Genomic DNA, 25675 nt, shown 5'->3' on the forward strand with positions numbered 1-25675 from the left:
CCAGTTCCCCTGCCACCTCCACCAGTTAGCCAACATTCCATGCCCACTGAGCATGCTCAGTCCTTATTGAGCTGTTTGAGGGGGTACTCCTTCAGGGATTTTGCTAAAACGTAGTACTGAAAATCTTCAGAGTTCCCTCAAGCCATCCGATAGTTGCCTCCTCTGCAGCTGGTGCTGTTTTAACCACATCAGAATCAACACTAAGAGAATCAGTCCATGATATACTATAGGACATAGGTAATAGGGCTGTCACACAATTAATGAATTTAGTCACCTAAAGTGCAAATGTTAATCAAGTCATCAACTAATTAAATATCAGTTTGCAGGTGAGGAAAAAGTTCTAAAGGGACTTGTTTTACTGATCATGCAACTATGTTGTATAACAGGCACCATCTTATAAGAAACATAATCTCTTAGAAGAGAAATCTTATATGAGGCATAATCTGTGTCAGACACAGGAGGGAATGCCTCTTTTAAGTTCATGTCTGGTATTTGCATAAGTACTTGTAATAAATATAGTTTCTGTAGTAAAAAACAACAACAGCCAGTGTTACAAAAATTAAAATTGGGAGCCCTGGACTTCTCTGGAAGTTTATCAAGAGTTCTTCAAGAAAAGGATCAAAAATGGCAGACAGGCTTCCCTGCAAGACAGCTTGCTCTCCACTGCTGTATTCCCTTGCAATATGGAGTCGCAAGGGAGTGTTGGGTAACTTGTATGCCAGCATTTCCCACAGTGTGGAGAGTAGTGAACTCCAGCTCACCTTCAGGTGCACCTCAGCACTGTAGCCCAACCACCTAGCCATGTAGTAACCTTTAGGTTAGACAGATGCTAGCAGTTCCGAAAGCAGTAATAATTGACTTGGAACAGAGAGGAAGAGGGTAAGAGAGGGATGCTATTTAAGAGGGGAAAGGGGTGGCAGGGAGGAGGGATGAAAGAAACTGGTTGTTTGTGGGTGGGCATAATGGTACAGGTTAAGCGTGAAAGGGGAAGGGAAGAAGAAATGGCAAGAGATGAGCAAAAATGATTTGAGAGGCATGGGAGGAGAAGAGAAAAATAAAATAAAAACCTCCACTTATAGCCCCCGAATAAGCAAATTCTGTCTGAAATTAGAAGTCTGAATCATAATACCTCCAGAACCAACATGCATGTACTTAGCTTGAGAAAAGAAGAACTATGGAACTCACTGTCATAAGGAAATCACAAAATTTCCGAAGAAGGATTAGATAACAACAGAAAACGGTATCAGTAATGGCCAGCTGATTGTGCCAATCTTCATCTTCATATTGTTTCTGAGTCTGACTCTGTCTTTGCACTGCTATTTTGTGACTGGTGCACCTCAGTAATTTTTATGCCTCTTAAAGTGGGCCCTGAGGGTGCAGAACGTGAGAACCCCAGTCCTCCTCTCAGTGGATGAAGGATAACAGCAAGGAAAAACCCATCTGGCCACTGCTTTCCTGCCTGAAACAATGCCCCAGACTCCTCTGAGGCAGTCTGTGGGAAGTGTTTAAAAAAACAAAACACTGAGATACGATTCTGCTTTGAAGTTTTGAAATGTTATTAGATCCTTTTGCTGCCATCTGTGGGTTGCTGTTGTTGTTTAGATGGCTGTCATTGTATTGTTCTCTCTAGTGCTTTTAATTTTGTACACCGTCTTTTCAAACAGTAGCATATTTTTTAAAAATATTGTTATTGCTAGTTTTATGGACCCCGCTTTTAGAAATAAAGTTCTTCAGAAGGTGCCTTACATAATAAAAACCTTCAAGACAATCACACAGCATAATAATGTATACAAGAGCCAGGATAAGTTAGGAAAGAAGTTTCTTCAAACACCATTTAAGATCAGAGGAAAACCTCTGAAAAGGTGATTTCCTAGTACCTGCCATTTTGATCCTTACTAACAGCCAGAGAATAGGACCCCAAATACCCTTCCCAGGGCACCGAAAATCATCTAAAACTGCAGGCACATTCAAAATGGAACTTGAGTTTGAATCTAGCTGTCCCAAGTTATAACTGTGCTTTTCATGAGAGCACGCCTTAGGTAGCTACTAAGAGTAAAATCAATACAAATACACTGCCATAATAATCATTATAAATCCACAGTAGTTAAAGCAATTAATGAAATGGTAGAACAGCAGCCAATTAAAAACATGCATTTATTTTAAAATAATCTGGGGAATATTTGCTTGCTGGGATGAGCCCAGAATCCTATATTGCCTTCTCATGTCCTGTTGTTAACATTAATAAAAATGTTAAGACTCTGGCAAATCAAGTATCCAGAACAAAACCTAGGCAACAAAGCAGGTATTGAGAGGAAGGAAGAATATTCTTATAAAAGAACTATAGTTGTGTGTGTTGGTGTGGGGATTATATTTCAGAATTCAGTGTTCAAAATATCCAAAATAGTTTGCTTTTTTAAAAATCATAAAAGCATTTAAAAAAAACAAACCAGGAAGATGTAATTTAAAACAACAGAACCAACAGGGAAACCATCTAAAACCAGGATAAATTTGTCAGCATCAACCAATGAAAGCAAGCTTCACCATCAAACACTAAAAGTCTGTGAGAATTAAAAAGTTAACCAAATTAAAAACTTAAACAGAAAGGTACTACTGTTGCACCTAACTAAATAAGGCCTCGCCACTGAAGACGCTTTCTTCTCAATCATCAGCTATCTAATCTCTGAAAGTAAAGCTTTGAAGAAGATCCTAGATTTCAGGCAGGTTTATATGAAATAAGATGTTCCATTTCTATTTGTCTGTCTCTGTGTATGGTATATGGAGTACGTGTGAGAGGAGGGGGAAATAGATGGAGTGTTTCTGTGATTTCAGTGGGGCTTACTCCCAGGTAATTTGGTACAGGACTGGAGCTTTGATTGGCTAATCACCTGGCTTTTAACTGATCATTGACTAAATTCACACAAAACATATTGAAGGAAGTTCACATTTAATACACAAATCCTTCCATTTCTGCTGAAGACATTTATTAAACATTAGTGGCTACATTCTAACCAGCTTCACCATGTTACAGCTTGGGTTAAAACACTGTAAAGCTGAAGGAATAAAAATCTTTACCCACAACAACAACAAAAATACTGGATCAACTAACAAGGAGTCATGTGACGTGTTAAAAGATTGTGATACACACTTTCCTTGCCGAGGGAATCCACTTGGACAGAGCTGCACAAAGTGAAGTCCCGTGGCTGCTTCCCTAGACTCAAAGTTGTCAGCATGCACCATTTAAACTTTGTTCACGTCCATCAAGCGGAATCCCGATTCAGCACCTTGGACAGGTAACAAGCCCTAAAACGCATTCCATCTGCGGCTTCAACTTCCGCCCTTGGCTTGCGCGGACTTTGCTATTCGAGATGTGGAAGTAGGGGTGGCGTGGTAGGGGAACCGGAATCCTCCATTCCCGTCAGCCCTGCTTCCGGAAACAATACCTTGTGTCCGCACCGAGGGGTCTTAATTCGCTTTTGGCTTTGTGGGCAGTTCGCGGAAAGATTCTGGAACCAGGCGACGACGGGTTTTGCAAGACGAGGTATAGCCCGGTGCGTTCCCCAACAGCCCTTTTACAGAACCAATTATCTTATTAATAATGGGACATTCAAATGATCAGCACATTAATTATCACTTTAACTACCCTTCTGTTCACACCATCAAGGCAGTCAAAGAATACTAGAAGGCTGATCGTTCGCCTAAACTCCTCCGCTGCCCTTGGTAGTGCAAATAATATTTTATTTTTATATTACTAGACCCCGCCTATCCTCTAAGGAGCTCAAGGCGGCGCACATGTCCCGTCCCTATCCCCCCCCCCCTTATATCCTCACAACAACCCTGTGAGGTAGTTGAGGCTGAGAGAGAGTGACTGGGCCACGGTATTCGTGGTCAGCCGGGTCTTTTTGGCGCTAGTCTAACACTCTAGCCACTATACCACACTACCCCTCCAGGAAGTATACAGAGAGTGAATCCAGTGTAAGAGGAAGGTACCAGGTACATCTTACAACCACACCCGTTGAAAATGTGTGGTTGAAAATTACAACCACCTATTTAGATTAGTGGTTTCATTTTCACTCACTTTTGGGAAATCCTGTCTGGCGCCCGCTCTGAAGTTCTCGCACATTTATGTTGGCTTAACTCTGCATCAATCTCCAGGTTAAAATTGCCTGCGGGATCAAGATCGTCGCGTCTCACAAGACCGGCGGCAGCAGTTTATCTTCATGGAGGTTTTATTAGAATGTTCTGTCAATATTTTTTTTTGTCCTATACCAAATAGCTTAGTGGGGGAGGTGGATTGCATCACACCCCTTTCCTGGAGGAAAGTTATACGCTGTAGCAGAGCAAGCTTGAACACCGACATCTCCCATTTCAGTCGCTAAACAGGAAGTGTCTTATAGCTATTTTACAGATGCGAAAGCTGAGACCAAGGAGGAGTTGCTTTATTGCGATGTTGTTGTGTTTACAAACCGCCTTGAGCTTCAGAAAGGTGGGTGTCAAGGTTTCTAAAAACTAAATTAAGTATATAAATCACACTAGACCATCACTTCAACCCAGTCCAGGCAGAACTGAGTTAGAATGTGAACTCAGGTCTTCTGCTACATAACAGGGCGCGCTGGCCCTGAGATGATTCAGAAAACCTGCTACCTGCTTCCGGGAAGCCAAATAGCTGGTTAACAATTCCATTTAGTGTCTTCCTTCCTTCCTCCTCTCTCCCTCCCTCTAAGCACAAGTCAGAACGAGTCGTGATGACTAATGGAGCATCCAGTTTCAAAGGCAGTATACCAGTGAATACCAGGTGCTGAGGATAAACAACATGGGAATGCCAGTCTCTTCTTCTAGTCCTTCGTGTGAGCTCTCAGAGGATTTTGATCCAACAAGGCAATATCTGTATTCTTAAACCTAGAAGTAGTTGGCAACACCACTTAGCGAGGGCGATGTATAGAGCTTTCGCACTCCTCTCCTCTTGTCAAGTAAGGGAACAGCGAAGTGCAAGTCAAAAAGAAAATCAAAACCAGCCCTCTGCTCTCCACGCTGAAAGCGTCCTAGAAACAGTGACACCTGAGAAGGCAGATTACCTGTTGCAGGTAAGAAATTCACGAGGCGCATCTCGCGCGAACTCCAAGCTGGGATGCAGTGTCCACTTCCTCTCCCTTGGAACGTAGATGCCTCGGAAAGGATCCTTTGAGATGGAGATAATTTGGATGCCGGGAGGAGGAGAAGCGAGGTGCGTTTTCCTTCAGCTCTGCTCGGCCTGCCCCAGGCAGAAAACGTTTCCTCACTCTCTTTTTTCTCTCTTTCTACTCCTCTGGAAGTTTCGTCGGGAGGACACAAGAATTCTGCAGGATGGGATCCTGACTCCCTTCCGCCCTCCCAGCTAGTTCTTTAAGACATTTTTTGTTTGTTTCTTATGAATGGGCAGAGAAAACGGATGAACTCTTTGCTCCGTAAAACCAGTACGAAAATGACTGAGAATGAAAGGGGCTTCCAAGGAGCCACAATTCCCAGCTTCCCAGCCTTCATTTCCTTAAAAAAACACCAAAAACATAGAACCTGAGATGTGGGGCAAAACGTACAGACACCATACTCACTTTTCGTGAGATTTTTTCCCCCTTTCAGTTTTACTTTATTCCTGTCATACCCTAAAAAAATAAATTTGCGGGCATATTTTAATCTGGAACCGAGGCTTCCTAAACCATATCTATAGGGGTTTTTTGGCAGTGGTAAAATAGGATGGGATTGGGTTGTATTGCTCACACACAAATCATCCCCTTTTCTTTGTAAAAACGAAAGTTTTTTTCCTCCCTTGATTCCTCCGCTCTGCTCGTTTCGCTTTCGCTTCTGTATTAGAATATTTACAGTATACGCATTACTTTAGAGAACGAGCTATCCAAAAGTAAGTCCAATCTAAATCCCACTTGGCACTGAGGAAATTAACCGCGTGTTTAGCTCCCTCTGTCTCAGATATAGATGCACACGCACGTGATATAGTGGTTCAAAATGTGGTTGAACTCTATCCGGTTTCTTTTGAAAGTCTCCATTTAAAAAAAAATGTCTGCAAGGCAAATAAGATTTTAAAGAGCGAAGAATCATATCGATAGATCGCTGTCTTTTTTTAGAAGTGAATTTTGTTTAAAGGCTTCTGAGTGAAACTAGCTTTTATAATAATGTGTGCGTGTGTGTTATTAACATATTATAGTATATAATGAGAGAGCCCACTCGGACCCCACCTAGTATTTTCAAATGTCTCCTTTTTCTATTGAAAAAAAAAGTGCGGTCTGAAAAGGTGAGGTTCTTCAACCCTGGTCCCCTGGCCAGTTTCCCTGCCGTGTCACCGCTTATAGACCCTTATAGACCTGGCGGGAATCAACTAGTGATCAGAAACCTATCAAAGACTGAAAGAGAGGCAAATCTGACGGGAGTTTCGGAGACTTTGATTTGAAGATTCTGCTGCAAAAGGGCCCAGCTTCTCCAAGGTTTAGGTTGAATAATCTGGGGCCGGATTATATATGTGTGCTTTCCTAGTATTCATATTTGTGTTTGCTTTTGGGCAGCGTTGCTCTTGCGCTAGGATCGATGTTGTGGTTCTTTGATATTTTCATTCCTAAATCCCTACAGGATAGAAAGGTGGGCTATATGCTTGAATTAAAGGGGGGCGTCAGTTGGTGTTTCCTGTCCCGTCCCCCCTTTTCAAGAGAGGTGCCGGGTTTTAAAAGATCGGGGGGTCGGAGCCCCAGTCTAGATCATACTTTAGAAACAGACCCACGGAAATCGATGGGACACGTTATTGGCGAGTCACTTGATTCCCATGGCTCTACTCCAAGCGCGACCGACGAGGCAATTCCAACCACCTCTACTCGGACGTAAACCCTGTTGAATTCAACGGGGCTCACTCCCAGGTAAGTGGGTTTAGTTTTACAGCCTGGATCTAGGTCCGACGCCTTTAAAGGCAAAGAGAGCTAGATGACAGCCCTGGGTCTGAACAACTTGTTGAGTTGCGTTTGCCCGGAAAAGAGGTTTTGGCGCACACGTTGCAAAACAACCTGTTTGCCCACGGGTGCTATTTGTCTTCGAAGAGGTCAGGTCACAGTCCCTCCTTCAAATCAGAACTGTCCCTGTCTTTGAGAAACCTAGCGACAGCGACAGGAGGCCATGGGCGTAGCCAGGATTTTTTGGGGGGGCAGGCCTTTTGCTGGGAAGCAGAACCTCAGTTTGCTATGTATTTTATTGATTTTTATTGATTTATGGGGGGCAGCTGCCTCTCCCTGCCTCCCCTTGGCTACGCCCATGCAGGAGGCAGGTCCTTTTCAGCCTGGGAAGGGCCGTAGTTCAGTGGCAGAAGATCTGCTGGGCAGACAGAAGGTGTGTGACCTCGGTTATATATTTTGTTGTTGCAAACCGCCTTATGTATAGTAACATAGAAAGGCGGTATACAAACTAAAAGTGAAATGAAGGTCCCAAGTCCAATCCCCGGAGTTTCCAGGTAGGGCTGGGACCGGGAGAGACTTCTGCCCTGGAACCCTGCCAGTCAGTGTAGACATTATAAAGCTAGAGTATAAGGCAGCTTATTTTGTTGCTAAGTTTCGGAGGTCCTAACTGGGGAATGGTCGTGTCTCTGTGACAGAACACCTGCTTGGCATGCAAAAGGTTCAATCTCAGCATCTCCTGGTAGGGCTAGTTAGAGACTCCTGCCTGAAACCCCTCAAGAGTCTGACTCGGTACATTATGGCAGCTTCCTAAATGTCCTGTCAAGACAGGAGGCAGAAGCGAATCCCGCTCTCCCTAAGTTTTTATCAGCTTTTGTAATGAAATCAGGGTAGAGCCTGTGGTCCTCTAGCTGCTCTGGGACTCCAATTCCCATCAGCCTCAGCTTGCATGGGCCAGGAGCAGGGATGATGGGAGCTGGAGTACATCGACATAAGGAGAGTCGCAGGATAGCCGCCCTGGAACTAAATCAATCCTCATATTTCGCCCTTTAAAAAGGGAGGGGAAAACAAAACCAACACAACAGTGTCTCTGGATGGCATGGACACAGCATATACAATTAAAAGCCATTTTTAAAAGATCATAATTTACAAAGAAATCGGCAATCACGCACACAAAGGCACGGAAAGCAGCAGAGAAACCCACTTTAAAATATGGATTAATTCTGCTTTACAGCCTGTATTTCCTCCAAGGAATTAGAGACAGCGTCCATGGCTGTCACAGGAAGTACACAGAAAAACACCCTTGCCATTTTATTCTCACAACAACCTTGCGATTGATGTAGATTGAGATGAGAGGCTGATTAGGTGGAGCGATGGATGTCTTGTGTGAAAGGCTGAAAGCCTTGAGCTCTTCGGAGGAAAGGTGGAGTATAAGTATGGCAAATAAACAAATAAATCACTGCCCTCGCCCATTGTTTGTCTCCTTCGTCTGTTACTCAAAAGTTTTTCTGCTTCTGTATGTGGATCTTCCATTTAGTTCTCACATCGCCAGCAGCCACCAATAGAGCTATTCCATGTGAACTTTCAAAACATCAAAGCCACTGGCCAACTTAACATCTGGTGGCAGGGAATTCCATAAGCTAAATTAATGTGTTGTGTGGAAAAACTACTAGCTTTGTCTGTCCCGAGTACACCGCCAGTCAGTTTCACCGGGTGATCTTAAGTCATAGTGTTACGTGAAGAAGAGAGTGGGAAATAGCGTCTCACATTCTTCTTTATTATGTAAATTCGACTTTTTCTGAACTTCAATATATATATATAATTTAGTTTCCTATTAGGAAAGGTGCTCCAATTTCCATTTAAAAAAAAGTTTGTTAGCAACATAATCTATAACGTTAAGTACTTCCTAAAAAAATAATCTATACAGTTGGAATTAAGGAGATCGAAAAATGTTTAAGGCTGCAATCGTAGACACGCTTGTCTAGGAGTAAGTCCCACTGAAGTAAGTGGAGCTTACTTCTGGGAAAATATGTAGAGGATTGCGACATATGTCTGGCTCTGGAGTTGTAGTCAACCCAGTCCTGCTCAGAGTAGACCAAGTGAAATTAATGGATCTATGTTAGTCATGTTCGGTCACTTCAAAGGGTCTGCGCTAAGTAGGAGTAGCAATGCCTCGTATGTTGCAAATACAAGGATACAAAAAGTGAGAACCTATACAAAGAGATTTGGAAAATATAAGCTATTGAGATCAAAGGGCTCGGATCGCACTGAGAGGCTGCAGTCCTTTACCCAGAAATGAGTCGAATTGAACGCAATGCGACTTACTTCTGGGTAGACACACTCAGGCTTGAGCTGCAAATATCTTTATCTGGTGGAGGGGGCGTTTGTGGGAGTATGGATTCTCACTCGTTTTTGGACGGCTGGTGTAAAACAATGCGCGCGATCCCACGCCTCTCACGTCGAGGAAAATTGTCTGGCCGAACTCCAGAGGACTGCGGAATGCACCCAAAACGCAGTAAGGATTGCGGTATGTGCAAAACCGCGGAGTCCAGTCTTATGAAGAAAAATAATACTGTATTGGTATCTCCATAATTCCTAATACGGATCATAATTCTATCCCAGATGGACAAATCGTCTGATCAGTGCTTAAGTCATCAGAAGGGGACAGATTCCCCATTCCTTACCACAGAGCGAATATAATAGTCCTAACTTTGCGTATTCATGCTTAAGTTATACCTAGAAAACCCGCAAAAGGTTCTAGAAGAACGAATATGGTAGGCAGCCAAATAGCCTCTGGGAAAGCTCCAATGCAATACAGTATATGAAAGTAACAGCCCTTTCGAACCACCTCCTCCAAATCTTGTTTGAATTTGTTTCATTCATCCTTTTCTACAGGGGAGGAACCAAATTTGCCGCCCCAGTTAACAAAAATCTCCTTTTCAGACCTTTCCCAGTCATCTGCTGAAAAGCACTGCCCTTTGGTTTACTTTCCACGCAAGGACGAGGTCCGTTTGGTTAGCTTCACGTCTCTGAGATTTTCAGCCCCAGCGATGCTTCCAAAGTGAGTGACGCAAATGGTCAAGGATCAGGATCCTGGATAAATCCTTGCCCCCCCCCCAGCCCCAGAAACGCTGCAAAGAATAATATGGGTGGAGGAAGAAGAAGGTACGATTCAGGAACAAGCATATGGACCCATCAGGAGCGAAATTAGATCTCAAAAGAATTTTAAAAATACAAGCACCTGTGGTGCGTATTTTTACTCAACTATAAATGTGAAATCACGACTATTAAAATAACATGAATTTGTTTTAAACCCACGTGCCTCTCGCACCCAGAACTTGCCCTTATAGTTTCTAAACCTCCAGGCAGGTTCTATCGTATTTTCATTACTGTGCAGCATGGATTCGAGCGCTTTATTATTTTTATTTTTATTGGTGGTATTGGAATTACCAGGCCATAGTTTGTCCCATCGCTTTAGGAGAGAGGTGTGCTTAACTTCCGCCATTCAGATGTGCTTAACGTTGGCTCGATCCGTGAACTTGCAATGATCATAAATTTAATAATATAATAAATGTAATTTAAAAATTAAAGCCTAAAGCAATAATAATAATAATAATAATAGAAGAAGAAGAAGAAGAAGAAAAAGAAGAAGAAGAAGAAGGCTATTTCATTAGAATTTTCCCCAAATGCTTTGACTGAAGAAGCCGAATAGATAAATTAGGGGGAGCCTTATGCACACACTTCAGCGTGAGTAAACCCTACGAGTAGAGCAGGGCTTACTTCCGAGTAAGCCTTTAGGGTTAAGCTGTGAAGTGCTCTTCACTCGCTGGTCTAAGAAGTGCTCTCCAAAAACTGAACCACAAACAGGCCCGGCCACCACCTTCTGGCAATCAGGAAAGCGAAGTCAAGCCCAGGGAGAAAGGCTTCGTTTATTTTACGAACAAGAGGTTCCAGCGAGTGTTTACACGAGAGCCGCTCCTTTAAAAATAAAAATAAATATGCACACACACCGCGCCAAGAACCTGGAGAGGACTGATTCTGGAGACCAATTAGAAACGTTCCTCTTGGGGAGAAGATGGAACCAGGAGAGAGGTTTGAAGCCAAAGAGCCAATTTCCACCGCACAAAGAGCTTTTAAGTACCTTTGGGGGGGAAGCGCTGGTGTTGATTCATAAAGCAGGTACTTGGGCAATCGCCATTCAAACCACGTGTCTGTGTGTGTCTGTGTGTATTTTGCTCGCCAAATGCACTTTAAGGCCGAGCAGGTGCAGCGAAGAGCCCCCCACCCACCCCTCGGAGGAAGCCGGCGCAAATTGCGCTTAACGGCGAATCTCAGCCTGGAGAGGTGGGCGCAAAGAACGCGAGGGGGACCTCTGAGTTTTGTTCTCTGGGGGCAGAGACAAGGGCCCTTTGCTGAAGTTCTTCAGACCAGGGGAAGGGGGAGAAGAAGAAAGCACCATTCTTAGGAAGAATATGGGGAAGAGGGTAGCCCGAGTCCTAAAATTTGGACCTCTTCACAAACACAGGAGGCTCATAGTAGAAAAGCTCTCTGGCTCTGAAGGCAAAATGAAAACACGCACGAACACCCTTTCACCCCCAATACTGGAATACCCAATAGAGACACTAAACACGAGCCAGGACAACAGCAAAGCAAAGGCATTAAAAATTAAGTTTTAAAAAATAAAATAAAGATTTTGACTTTTGATTTTTTTAAAAAGCATCGAAGTAGTCAGCATGGAGGGAATTAGATTACACATCTCCCCCCATTTTTCTGTTCTCACTCATTTCGAGAAAATAAAAATTTTATTTTAGTGTTATTTTTATTTTGAATTACATACGTGGAGGTACCACAATATTTTCAATGCTTAGGGTCTCTAAATGCCTTAATCCGGCTCTATCCAACCCCACCCCACCCCAGCACTGTTTATCTGGAACTCACTTTTCAAGAAAGGAGTAAATGTTGGTTTTGGGGGTTTTTAACACCACAAAGTGAGCCGGTGGGCCAAAGAGACTCTTCTATCTGGCTAGATTTCCAAGGAAATTTATAAAGCGATGCATTTAATTGAGCTAAATCAGATGTAGGGAACATTCCCCCCCCCCGCGCGCGCGCCATATTCCCCTCCTACGAAGCCTTCTGGGGGCCACGTGGCAGGGGTGAGCAGAACCAGAACCAAAAGCAAGTGGAGCAATGCATGTGAATTGGACCTTTGGGCAATAGGTTACTGTCTACACACGCTTACATCGCCTCCATCCGGGCGAACAAGAAGAGTTATCAGAGTTCAAGGGCACAGCCAGTCAAAACACACAAATAAGGAGGGTGCGCTCAGGATTGGTAAAGGGGGAGGGAAAGCGCATGGCCTGGATAGAGTCAGAAGGGCCGGAGAGAGAAGCCTGGAGGTCTGCATTTGCCCTCCCCGGGGCCACATCACGGACAGACAGAATGAAACATAAGAAGTTGCCTTATACTGAATCAGACTAGTGGCCCACCTCGCTCATCTACACTCCACACTGACGGGCAACACCTCTCCTGGTTTTCATGGCAATGGTTTCATCCTGCGTGGAGAACCCAGGGATGAACCTGGGACCTTCTGCCTGAAACGTTCCGCCGCTAATAATAATAATAATAGCAATAATAATAATAAATTTATACCCCACTCATCTCGCTGGGTTTCCCCAACCACTCTGGGCAGCTCCCAACAGAATATTAAAAATACAATAAAACTTCAAACATTAAAAACTTCCCTAAACAGAGCTGCCTTCAAATGTCTTCTAAAAGTTGTATAGTTGTTTATTTCCTTGACATATGATAGGAGGTCATTCCACAGGGCAGGTGCCACTACCGAAAAGGCCCTCTGCCTGTTTCCCTGTAACTTCACTTCTCGCAGGGAGGGAACCGCCCGAAGGCCCTTGGAGCTGGACCTCAGTCTCCCGGCTGAACGATGGGGGTGGAGACGCTCTTTCAGGTATACTGTGCAGCAGACCTTCCTATTAGTAATCAGGATGGTGATCTGTTATCTTATCTGATAAGATAAGATAACAGATGGGATCAGATAGAAAGACCAGGGCAGGATGGATGGACAGTCAGACAGGAGAAGATGCCTCAGCTATGTCAGATAGAGCAGTAAGAAGGAGGCGCAGAGCTGGGGAGGCAGGTATCATCTAAGGTTCCCAAACTTGGGACTACAACTCCCATCATCCCTTGCTAGCAGGACTTGTGGTCAGGGATGATGGGAATTGTAGTCTTTAAAAAAACAGCTGGAGACACAAATTTGGGAAACGCTGATCTACAGCATGCCGGCGTGTCTTTAGAAGCAAGGTTCCGAGGAGGCAGTGCTGAAACTAAGCAGGTTAGGTTCTAGACAGGTAACCGCTTGGGGAACCACAGTAGGTCGACGAAACATCAACAAAATCAGGATATGAATTTTGAACAAAACAGTAACAATATCTTGCATTGTGGTTATAGTAATATCTTGCATCGAGAGCCCGTGTTAGAAGGTTAGAGTGTCAGATTAGGGAGACATGGGTTCAAATCCCCACTCGGTCACGAGGTTCGCCTTGGGCCAGTCCCTGCCTCGCAGCCCAACTTATTTCACTTTTCTTTTTTTAGGATAAAATGTGGAGCGGAAGAACCTTGAGCGCCTCGGAGGAAAGGGCTTGTTGTTACCATCATCACGGTTATTAGCTCACCATTGCATTTTAAGGATAAAAGCAAACTCAATCAGATCCCTGCCTCCCGGGAGCTTGAATTCTAAGGGCAGGATTCCAGACAAAGTCAAGCACTTTTCACGTCCCCTTCAAATCAAGGAGGACTCGGTTTTAAGAGACGTAGTCGTGTTTTAAGCCTGAAGCATCAAAACCAACCATCCTGGATTCCTTGGCAAGGTTTGCGCACCGATGCGTTTTTAAATCTTTAAGGTGCCACAAGCCTGCCCTGGATTTTCGATTGGGACTGCCACAAAGGGATGGGAGAGACGAAGGCGATATTAGAGATGGTCGTGGGCAACTTTAGACCTGCAAACTTAGGTTTTAGGTTGGGGGTTCGGTAGGCTAGATTAGACAGATAGGTATATTGCCTGAACATCGCCAACGCTCAAAAGCACGCTCTTGAACAGCTTTCACAGCTTTAAGCTTTTGACAGCTTAAAGTATAGCTTGCGGAAAGCTTCCATCTTGCCGACCTGGAAACAGGTGTGTTGGCTGTGGCTACTTAGTGATAAATGACCTGCACTCTGTTTGTGCTCAGAGATGCTCTTTATCTGATGGTTGAGCGGAAGGTTGTTTGTTATCCTATGCTCCATATTTCAAAACTACACTATTTAGCTGTAACGGAACCTAATGTCCCGTAAACATGAGATCTAGAAATTTATTCAGCTGTACATGATGTTTTATGGAGATTACGGGGCATCGTGGTGATGATGTGGTGCGTGTTGGGTGAAAAGGGGGTCGCTTTTATCAGTTCTAAGCTTTACACATTGAAACAAATGTAGAACTGATGTCTGTGTCTTTCTCCTCTGAAGGGGTAGACCCAGACGAGGCTGGCACCCGTTTCTAAACCACCTGCAAGCACCAAACTCCTTAGAGGGAAGGCTTGGAGAGATTAGGAGACCCCTTTGGCGCCCCCAAATATCTCTGCCCACAACTTGACCATTAACAAAACTCCAAATGATTTTCTTTTACTTTAGCGCTAGTTCGGTAAAACATTCCAGGCCAAGAACTCTGCGTTAATTCGCAAGCTTGCACGCTATGTACCACCAAGGAATGTCGAGAAAAGCAATGGCGAACAGCGCGAGCCTAACCATGCCTACTCAGAAGTAAGTCCTGTTGAATTCAGTGGGCCTTACTCTCGGGTATGGAAGGTTCGGATTGCAGCCTCAGAGACGGAATTGTGAAAGAGACCCTTCCATCTTTAAAATTCTGAGCAGAGAGAATGTTATTTAGCAGTAAGTAGTAGGACTGTTTACATGACTTATTTCGCTTTCTGATCATAATGGTCAACAAAAAGGTTTACAAACCCAATAAAGCAACAACGGGGGGAAACCTATCCAAATCTAAAAGGACAATCCAGGTTAGTAAAACATACACACACGCAAAGAAGACGTCAGAATATGCCTCCTAGTATTATATTTACTTCCAAAGGGATCAAGACAGCGTCCTCCTTACAGCAACCTTGAAAGCAGGGTTAGTTTCAGAGGTAATGATTATCCAAAGCTCATCCAGTGAGCTTCACGCGGGAGCAGAAATTTGAATTCGGGGCACCCCATTCCTAGGCCGATGCTCTAACCACCACAATACATTTGCTGCCCGTATCAGGTAGTGATTTCTCTTCCCTTCGTGACAAGCTGACTTTACTGCGCGCAAAACCCACAAATCTCTTTCTATGCAACTTTGAAAGGAGATGCCGGAACGCAAATGAACGACACCCCACCCCGTTTTGTGCCTGCGTATACGTACGTGCAGAGGCATTTGAAGGATACCGCTGCCTCTACGCCGCATCAAAGGTTCAAAATTGAATTGGGGGCTGGGTTCGAGTTACCTCTGCACGAGGGGCCCTGCCTCTTTAATAGCTGTATTGAAGATGGAGTGTTTAGTAGGTGCTGGAGATAGGTGCGGAACATAGGAACCAACTCCTAGGGGCCGAGGGGTCTTCGCTCCCCACAATAAAATATTTGAGGGGGTCGTCGCCCCCCCAAATTGATGGGCATTGCAATTCAAATAGTGTGCGTGCACTGTGTCGTGTGATTAATTATAGGGGTGGGTCTTACTTACTTGGGTCCCTCCAATATTATATTCGCGTTGGCACCCCTGATGCGGAATAAAATGGGCCTATGTCAAAAACCTAGACAGCATCTTAAAAAGCAGAGACATCACCTTGCCAACAAAGGTCCGTATAGTTAAAGCTATGGTTTTCCCAGTAGTGATGTATGGAAGTGAGAGCTGGACCATCAAGAAGGCTGATCGCCGAAGAATTGATGCTTTTGAATTATGGTGCTGGAGGAGACTCTTGAGAGTCCCATGGACTGCAAGAAGATCAAACCTCTCCATTCTTAAGGAAATCAGCCCTGAGTGATCACTGGAAGGACAGATCCTGAAGCTGAGGCTCCAATACCTCATCAGAAGAGAAGAGACTCCCTGGAAAAGACCCTGATGTTGGGAAAGATGGAGGGCCCAAGGAGAAGGGGACGACAAAGGACGAGATGCAGCATGAGTTTGACCAAACTGCGGGAGGCAGTGGAAGACAGGAGTGCCTGGCGTGCTCTGGTCCATGGGGTCACGAAGAGTCGGACACGACTAAACGACTAAACAACATGTCAAAAACTCCCCCTCCTCCATAATTATTAAATAAGCTTGAGAGCTGGTCTCCTTCAGCAATGGTTCTGAACAACGAGATGTGGGAAGGGCTGTAGGTCAGACGTAGAGCATCTGCCTCCCACGCAGAAGACCCCAGGTTCGAACGCCGATATCTCCAGTTAGGGCTGGGGGTGAGGCTCCCCTGCCTGAAGCGGCTGCCAGTTAGTGTAACCAATACTGAACTTAATGGGTCCATGGCTCCGATTCCGTGTAAGGCCGTTTCCCGTGTTCCTACCAGGAAGAAAGCAGCAGAAACCAGCCCTAGCCACCAGGGCTCCCCGCCCCCCTTGTGCCAAACCATTACCCTCCCGATCTACCTCGGAGGACTGGAGCAACGGGTTGAGATCCTTGAATTGCAGGGCTTGGACTACACGACCCTCGGGGTCCCTTCCAACTATACAATTCTAAGAATCCATGGGGCGCCTCCCCGGGTTACAAATGTGACGAAGGAGGTAAGAAAAAGAAGGCTGGCTCAGCAAGCAACTCCCTCAGCAAGGCTCCTCTCTCTTAGCTGACTCGCAATACTTTTTCTTCACCTGCAGAGCCAGCTTGGTTTGGTCCTGTTTTATTTTTTCTTGGAGATGGATTACTTGAGAGGAGGTGGGACTGGGGGCTCTTATCCGGTTTCTTCCACTGCTTTCTGCCTTGATTGCTGGGCATAAGCCCCTACCACCTTGCTAATAATAATAATAATAATAATAATAATAACAACAACAACAACAACAACAACAACAACAACAACAACAACAACATTCAGAATCTGTAGAGGACGCGTGACCCGCACATTCACACGAGCTTTGTATTCCCTGTTTGCATCTCCGTTTCTAATGGCCGGTGTTTGTGTGTTTTCGCTTCCTTTTCCTCCTTTCTTTCTTTCTTTCCTCCCTCCCTTCCCCTTTCCACCCGCTGCTGCGCCGGCGACCACCCCCCTCCCCTGTCGGCCTCATGCTAATAGCATGCAAATTGCCTCATTTGCATGTTTCTCTCCGGCCCGGAGAACGGCGTGGAGCTGGCGAAGGTAATATATTTCCTAACGTGGGCGCCCAGTCAGGAGAAGGTTGCTACCCTCCCCCCACTTTCCCTGCCTGCCTGCCTCCCTCCCTCCCCTTCCCCCTCCCCCTTTAGAAGCGGCTGGGAAAGAATTAACTCCTTCTTGGAAATGGGGGGGGGAGGGCAGGGAGAGAAGGCAAGCAGATCTTTGCCGTACGCGCCGTCTAATTGGCCTGCAGCACAGCCTCCGACTGGCATTGCTGGAAGAGGCACCTGCCACAAAATGGCTGCCCGAGAGCGTTGGGGGGGAAGGGTTTTTTTGGTCTGGCTTTTGCTTTCTCTCTCTCCCCCCCCCCCCCACTATTCTCAGCCTCCCCCTTTGCTGGTTGGCAGGTGATCAAGACGAAGATGGGCATGGGTAAGATCCCATTAGCGAAGGTGCTTCCTGCTCCTCCAAACCTGAGAGAATAGAAGGGCTCCCCGTGGCTTCCCTAGAGAGTAGATCGCAGGAGCTGATCTCTGAAGATGCAGGCTGGACGCGAAGGAGGGGAGATCCTACCCACGTATTTTGAAAATATTAGGGTAACTGTGCGGGAGCTGGCCTGACGCGCGCGCGCGCAGATGCCGTCCCTGTTTACTCGGAGTAGACCCACTGGCATGAATGGACCTGAGCTGGCAGGGGAAAGGGCCTCGCTCTGCTTTGTGTGCGGAAGGTCCCGGCTTCATCCTTGGCATCACCAGATGGGAGAAACCCTTGCCTGAAATCATGGAGAGCAGCTGCCGGTCAGTGTGGGCAATATTGAGCGAGATGCACCTTGGTCTGACCGGTATAATACAGCTTCTTTGTTGATCGTTTATTCACTGCTTTTATATCCCACCTTTTTCTGCAAGGAGCTCAAGGCTGCCGTACATGGTTCTCCCTTCCCCACAACAGCCCTGTGAGGTAGGGCAGGCAAAGGAGCAATGACTAGCTCCGTGAGCTTCATGGCGGAGTGGGGATTTGAACCCTGATCTCCCAGGTCCTAGTCCGACACCCTAACAGCCACATCACACACGCCTTTTCAATGGGTCTTCTCTGAGGAACGTTGCCCAAAGTTTCAAAACAAACACAAGCAGCGCTTACCCACCCAGCAGCCCGTTCCTAGACGCCTTTCCTCCTCAAAAGAAAAGCCATCTCTAGTTCAGTGGGGTTTATTGTCAGGTAAGCAGAGATAGGGACGCGGATGGCGCTGTGGATTAAACCACAGAGCCTAGGACTTGCTGATCAGAAGGTCGGTGGTTCGAATCCCCGACGGGGTGAGCTCCTATTGCTCGGTCCCTGCTCCTGCCAACCTAGCAGTTTGAAAGCACGTCAAAGTGCAAGTAGATAAATAGGTACCGGTCCGGCAGGAAGGTAAACGGCGTTTCCATGCACTGCTCTGGTTCGTCAGAAGCAGGTTTGTCATGCTGGCCACATGACCCGGAAGCTGTATGCTGGCTCCCTCGGCCAATAAAGCGAGATGAGCGCCGCAACCCCAGAGTCGGTCACGACTGGACCTAATGGTCAGGGGTCCCTTTACCTTTAAGCAGAGATAAGGTCTGGCTTCTAGCCAGATTGATCTCCACTACAATAAAGTACAATACGTTACAGACCAATGGAGGGGAGATCTGGAGAGGAGAAGGTGAGATATACACCCCAGTCTGCTGGAAACCTGACAACACTGATTTTCTGTTTCACTACACGGCGGTGAAACCACGCAGAGCGTCTCTTCGGCCTGAAGAAGGTCCCTGGTATATCTCCCTACTGGGCACAGCAGAGGGCGAGAGTAGGTCTTGCTCAGTTACCCGCCTTTAAAGTTAGATGAGGCGGAGCATATCCATTTGAAGGTAAGAGGAGCAATGTGTACAGAATAAATTCCCTTTCTCCCTCTCACACCTTCTATCACATCAATAGCGCACCCGCACACATGCGCAAAGGGATTCACTGTGGCTACCCTAACTCATAGAGTACCAAACATACTGCTTTATAGGCAGACACACACACACAGCTGGTCACAGACTAAATCAGGGCTGGGCAGACTGAGCCTCGTGGTATCTATTTTTTGTTTTTTGCTTTCCTCTAGGAACTGCCAGGTCCACCAGATGCAAAAAGAGACAGCGGGGAGCCATAGTATTCAATAATATACTGTGCCAAGAGCTATACACTGTTTCTCTAAATTGGCATCTGAGTATTCCAACACAAACCTGAACAAAGATGAAAGGGAACCAATTAATACTCCTGTTTTGCAGATGAAGAATGTCAGGCTAAGGTAGTGATCAGCTGAAGGTCAACCATTATTATTAGTAGTAGTATTCTGCCTTTCCCACAAGAACTCCAGGTGGCATACATAGTTCTCCCCACACTTCATCTTCATAACAACCCTGTGAGGTTGGTTAGGCTGAACGAAAGTGACTGGCCCAAGGCTGTTTCACGGCTCCATGGGAATTTGAACCCAGGTCCTTAGCTCAAGACTCTAACTGTTACCCTACACTGGCTCTATTCACTGTTATTTGGGACATCCTGGCCAACCTATTGCAAATCACTATTGTCCTCTGCTGAACTAGATACATCCACAAACACTTCAGAGGGAATCTGCCTCCAGAGTGTTCAGCATCTCCATGTCAGTCTTTCTGTATGTATGCATCTGTGTGTTCCATGTTGCGCACGTAATGTGCATACCCGGTGTTGCCTGTTACATTCCTGCCCATGCCAGCTGTGGAGTGGGCTCTTTCGGCCATGTTCACTCTGAAGCGGTTGGAAGGGAGAGACAAAAAGATCAATCTCCTCTGTTTACTAAAGATCCCTGGTGTAGAGGCTAAAGAGCCATCTGGAGAACAGCATTCTGGCCCGTCAAATGCTTTTGGAAAATCACAAGCATGAAAACAGATACTCTATCTCATTTGGATACCAAGGCTCTATATTCAATCAGTCATGGCCCATAGCCATTGATAGCTCTGTGTTTCATGAATGTGTCCAATCCCTTAAAATCAAACAGAAACTTCCAAGCTAAGCCATTCTCCTTCCCTTCCATAACCCACGGTTTGAATGAAGAAGTACTTCTGCATATGTATTTTTTTAAAATCCAAGTCCACGGTCACTCTAGATCAGTGATGACCCTCTATGAAAGAATACCGACCCCTCTGCTCCACTGAGACAAGCACCACAACTTTATTTCCAGAGGTGGACTTTTGTGTAAGGAGGGAATCTGAACTGTTTTTCAAATTGTTGTGTTGGGAGTGGGTGTCATATCATAGGAGCCAACGCTGCAAAATTCTAAAACATTTCAGAAACTCTCTGTGCGTACGAAGTGTCCGATATTTTTTTCCCCTTTTTTGATTCGGTTTTGGTGAGCCATTAAACTAAGTGAAAGTATTAACTGCCAGTACCAGCGTGGCATATTCAGTACCTTTTACACCTTTTCTAAAACCTCTAACTGCACGGGATCCAATCATTAGGAAGATGGAAAACAGGATCAAGTTAGAATGTGGATTTCCATCTTCCATGTACCTTTCTTGAGAATCCAGTCGGATAATCCCTCTTTCCTCTGACACAGACACATTTTCCTCTCCATAACAACCCTTTGCAGGTCTACTCAGACCCAAGTGTCATTGTTTTCAGTGACGCTTACTCCTAGACGTGTATAGGATTGCAACCTAAGAGTGTCACTACACCCGGCCCGTGACACAGAAAGGGACGAAGGATGATATTCAGTGCTAGTCATACTCAGAACTACTTGCTTAAGTCCATTAATTTCAATGGGTCTACGAAGACTTTGCTGGATAACAGCCTTGGAGATCAGCAGCTGCTGCAACGCAGACATAGGCGCACGTACACACTTTCACATTTATATTCAATCGCAATTATGCCACACACTTGCTTCTATAAGCGACTCTCTTCTAAGGCCTAGTTCAAAACTTTCCCACGACAAACGTGAACTTAGGGGGAACAGCTGGTGGCAGACAGACAGCCTGCGGATTGGCGGCTCTGCGGAGTTTGGCTTTTAACAAACCATCGTTCCTTTTGCTTGAAACGCCCTTAGGATTCTCCGTCCGTTCGTGCTGCTGTTTGGAATGCAAAGCGCGTCTTGATCTAACCCAACGCCGGTTGTTCTAAGTCTAACTTCACCGCGGGAGATCTAGGAGTCGCACGTGTGCGTGCTTTAGTTTCCCTCCTCGAGTCCAGCGGATAAACGATCCGGTCGTGGGTATACTGTCCATCACAGCACAGACGCTAGAGTGGAACATTGGAACAGTGTGGCGGGTTCGGATTTTAAATATATATTTTTAAAGAAATCCTTTCTTCCCAACCTTCGTAATCAATCAAGTGAAAGGCTTCAGACTCATCAGCATATGAGCCAACACCAAGGGGCTCCGGCCCCCAATAAAATATTTGAGCCCCCCCCAAAAAAGTCGATGGGCAGGGCGTTGCCATTCAAATGGTGTGCGTGCACCACGTCATGTGATCGATTGTGCGGGGCGGGGCTTACCTGCCACCCCCACCACCCCCAATATTGTATTCAAGTTGGCACACCTGTGCATCAATGTCTACCCATCTTTACTATCCTCTGACTTAAGACACTAGCATCTTCAAAACTTGTTTTCAAAAGAAAACAAACTGTGGTGGTTAGGTTGTTTGAGCATGGTGCGCCCACAGGAGTCCCAGTCTGCCTTTACAAGAGGAGTATAAAATCACTGTGTCAGGGAAATTCTTAAGGACAGAAACGCGCCAGAAGAGCCCCGCGGAATAATCAGATCCAAAGTCCACCTAAGTCTAGACTCCAGCTCGCAACAGCAGTCCGTTGCCATGAAGGCAATGGTGCTCCCCGCGTTGGTCTCTAGCATCTGATACAGTGCCTTCGACAATGGAAGCTCCATTTAGCTCTCCTGCAAAAACAAGAAGACCTTTCAAAATCAGAGCTAGAAGGGTTCCCTCAAAGATCGTCTTCTAGTTCAAGCTTCTGCCTATGCGCGAAATCCCTTACCGGCGACAGACCTCTCCTACGTCATAAGCAGCCAGACTTCAAGTCAGGGACCATCCCCACTTCTTGTGGCAGGCAGTTCCATTGCCTATCATTACTTACTTACTTACTTACTTACTTACTTACTTACTTACTTACTTACGGTACTTACTTGCTTGCTTATAAATTCATTCATTCATACACACATACATACTACGGCGAGCTTCAATGATTTCAGTTAAAACCAAAGAGCAATAAAACCGATTTAAATAAATAAATAAAAACAGCCAAATCAGCAACAAGACGAACAATTATCAAAATCCTGCCAAGCCAATTCGCCTCCCACAAAGGCCTGCCTGGAATACGTGAGTTGGCGGTCGGCACATTGAGTGCAGTGACCTAATTATTAGGGCGGGGAATAGTGGGGCTGGCCCCTTAAGGAAATGCAAAAGCCTTTCCTGACTATAAACCAACTTTTTACCCTTTAGCAATCGTAAATACAGTAACTTTGGAGAGAGGGGCGGGCAACAAAAGGTAAGGGAGCCGAACTCTTCCTCTCCCGCCCCCGTCATTCGAGCATTTCTTGTGTGAATAAGTCAATCCCTTTCTCTGCCCTGGTTCTCCTGAAAGTCAGTTTCATTAGCTTGACAACCCCTCCTCGGTTACAGACGAAGAAAAATCCTTTCTCCACTCTCTCCAGACCCCATTCCGTATCCCCTCCCGCTTTTCTGTTATAAATTTAAAAAGCAAAAAACATTTTAGTCCGCCAAGAAGATCTTCCAACACACAACTCTTTCTCTTTCTTCTACCAGCTGCAAAGTGGTCATCTAGCAGCAAGAATTTACTGGGAGTCATTTATAATTCCTTCTGAAAGGAATTGGGGATCTCCCTGTGCCTCAGTATTTCCAGTCTCTGGAGGGAGTCAATTAAATGTGCGCCCAAATGGAATTAATTTGGTATTTGAGTTCTAGGGGTTCATATAAAGTCAATGGGGATCGGATTAAAAAAATTTTTTAAATCTCGTGGAATTTCGTTTTAACTTGATAGCAGATTTGGGCTACCCATTTACACGATATAATCTCCCTTTGAGATTTGGGCTTCTTTAAATGATCACTATGGCAAGTTCTTAAAGAAAGGGGAGTGCCTGATCACCTCATCTGTCTCCTGAGAAATCTCTATGTGGGACAAGAAGCTACAGTTAGAACTGGATATGGAACAACTGATTGGTTCAAAATTGGAAAAGGAGTACGACAAGGCTGTATTTTGTCTCCCTGCTTATTTAACTTATATGCAGAATTCATCATGCGAAAGGCTGGGCTGGATGAATCCCTAGCCGGAATTAAGATTGCCGGAAGAAATATCAACAACCTCAGATATGCAGATGACACCACCTTGATGGCAGAAAGTGAGGAGGAATTAAAGAACCTTTTAATGAGGGTGAAAGAGGAGAGCGCAAAATATGGTCTGAAGCTCAACATCAAAAAAACGAAGATCATGGCCACTGGTCCCATCACCTCCTGGCAAATAGAAGGGGAAGAAATGGAGGCAGTGAGAGATTTTACTTTCTTGGGCTCCATGATCACTGCAGATGGTGACAGCAGTCACGAAATTAAAAGACGCCTGCTTCTTGGGAGAAGGGCAATGACAGGCCTAGACAGCATCTTGAGAAGTAGAGACATCACCTTGCCAACAAAGGTTCGTATAGTTAAAGCTATGGTTTTCCCAGTAGTGATGTATGGAAGTGAGAGCTGGACCATAAAGAAGGCTGATCGCCGAAGAATTGATGCTTTTGAATTATGGTGCTGGAGGAGACTTTTGAGAGTCCCATGGACTGCAAGAAGATCAAACCTATCCATTCTGAAGGAAATCAGCCCTGAGTGCTCACTGGAAGGACAGATTGTGAAGCTGAGGCTCCAGTACTTTGGCCACCTCATGAGAAGAGAAGACTCCCTGGAGAAGACCCTGATGTTGGGAAAGATGGAGGGCACAAGGAGAAGGGGGCGACAGAGGATAGTGTTTTCGAGGTTACCAGCATGAGTTTGACCAAACTGCGGGAGGCAGTGGAGGACAGAGGTGCCTGGCGTTCTCTGGTCCATGGGGTCACGAAGAGTCGGACACGACTAAACGACTAAACAACAACAAAATGATCACTCTAGTCTAGCCGTTTGCTCGCAGAAAATCCAGATTGTAACGCACAGAGGAATAATAGTTTCATTTTTAAGGGAAATTGTGAGTGGGACATCCCACCAGAACAAGGGCGATACCACCGTTTAGCATTTCATCATGGTGTTCCAAATATATCGGTGTAGATGATGATGATGATGAAATTATAATCGTAAACTTACACCGATATACAGCTACAAGGTCCATTTGACTTTAATTGCACTAAATTAGCAAAATAAACCCGCGCAGGTCCCTGCCCTCTAGGAGTTTACAATCTGTAGCCAAAGTTCTGCACGTTTACGCGTCAAAGGGTTTGGTGCACCCTAAACACACGTGCTTTCGCTGCATTCCGTGAGACCTACCTCCGAGTAAGTAACACGCGTCAGCTAGCGCAGCAGCAGTCCCATTGATTTCAAAGGGAAAGCGAAGGATCGGGTTAACATGGGTCCCGTTTAAATAAATGGAGCTGACCATGGTCGTAGCCAGAATTTTTGTTGGGGTGGGGGCTGTCCTCACCCATGGCTACGCCCATGGAGCTGGCCTCTGCCTGGGTTACACGAGACAGCCGGGAGGGGAACGAGAAGGAAGCGAAGGAAGATAAGAGAGAGAAGCGAGGATCATAAGCGACTAGAAGCCACGAGAATAGCCAGGATTTTTGTTACGGGGGCCAGCCTTTTGTTAGTGGGGCGCAGAACCTCAGTTTGATATGTATTTTTATTGATTTAGGGGGGCAGCGCCCCTCACTGCCCTCCGCCCCTTGGCTACGTCCATGCTAGAAGCTGCAACGACCCTGGTTTTTCCGCTCACTGGGACTGGTCGTCTTAGAATGAAGTCTCAATCTACACAAGAAAGGCCTCTCTCGCCCCTTCCCGAAGATCCGGAAGTATTGCAAAATATGCATTTTCTGCAAGCCATGAGACCGCCTCCCGCGCAAACCTCTCTGGTGCAGAATGACTGTGCTGTTTATTAGAACCCACCCTTGAAGGTGGAAATACTCTCTTATCATTTCAGCCCTACTGGATCAATTCGGTGTGAACATTCTCTCCCATCTGCACTGCAAACGGGGGTGCGCATTTATTCGTGTACATGTGGTATGAGTTTATAATAGAACGTCTCTAAATATGTGTGTGCATATCTAATCACGGTATGCTCAAATCTTTGGGACTGGTTGTAGATAAGCACACATTCCTTCCTTATAGGAAGTAGTACCATCACAAAGAGTTGCTTTACTTTTGAAAGTAGAGGCATGTAGGGAATATTTAACATTTAAAGGTAAAGGT

The sequence above is a fragment of the Podarcis raffonei genome, chromosome 14, assembly GCF_027172205.1.
Source record: "Podarcis raffonei isolate rPodRaf1 chromosome 14, rPodRaf1.pri, whole genome shotgun sequence".
In the NCBI taxonomy this organism is placed as follows: domain Eukaryota; kingdom Metazoa; phylum Chordata; class Lepidosauria; order Squamata; family Lacertidae; genus Podarcis; species Podarcis raffonei.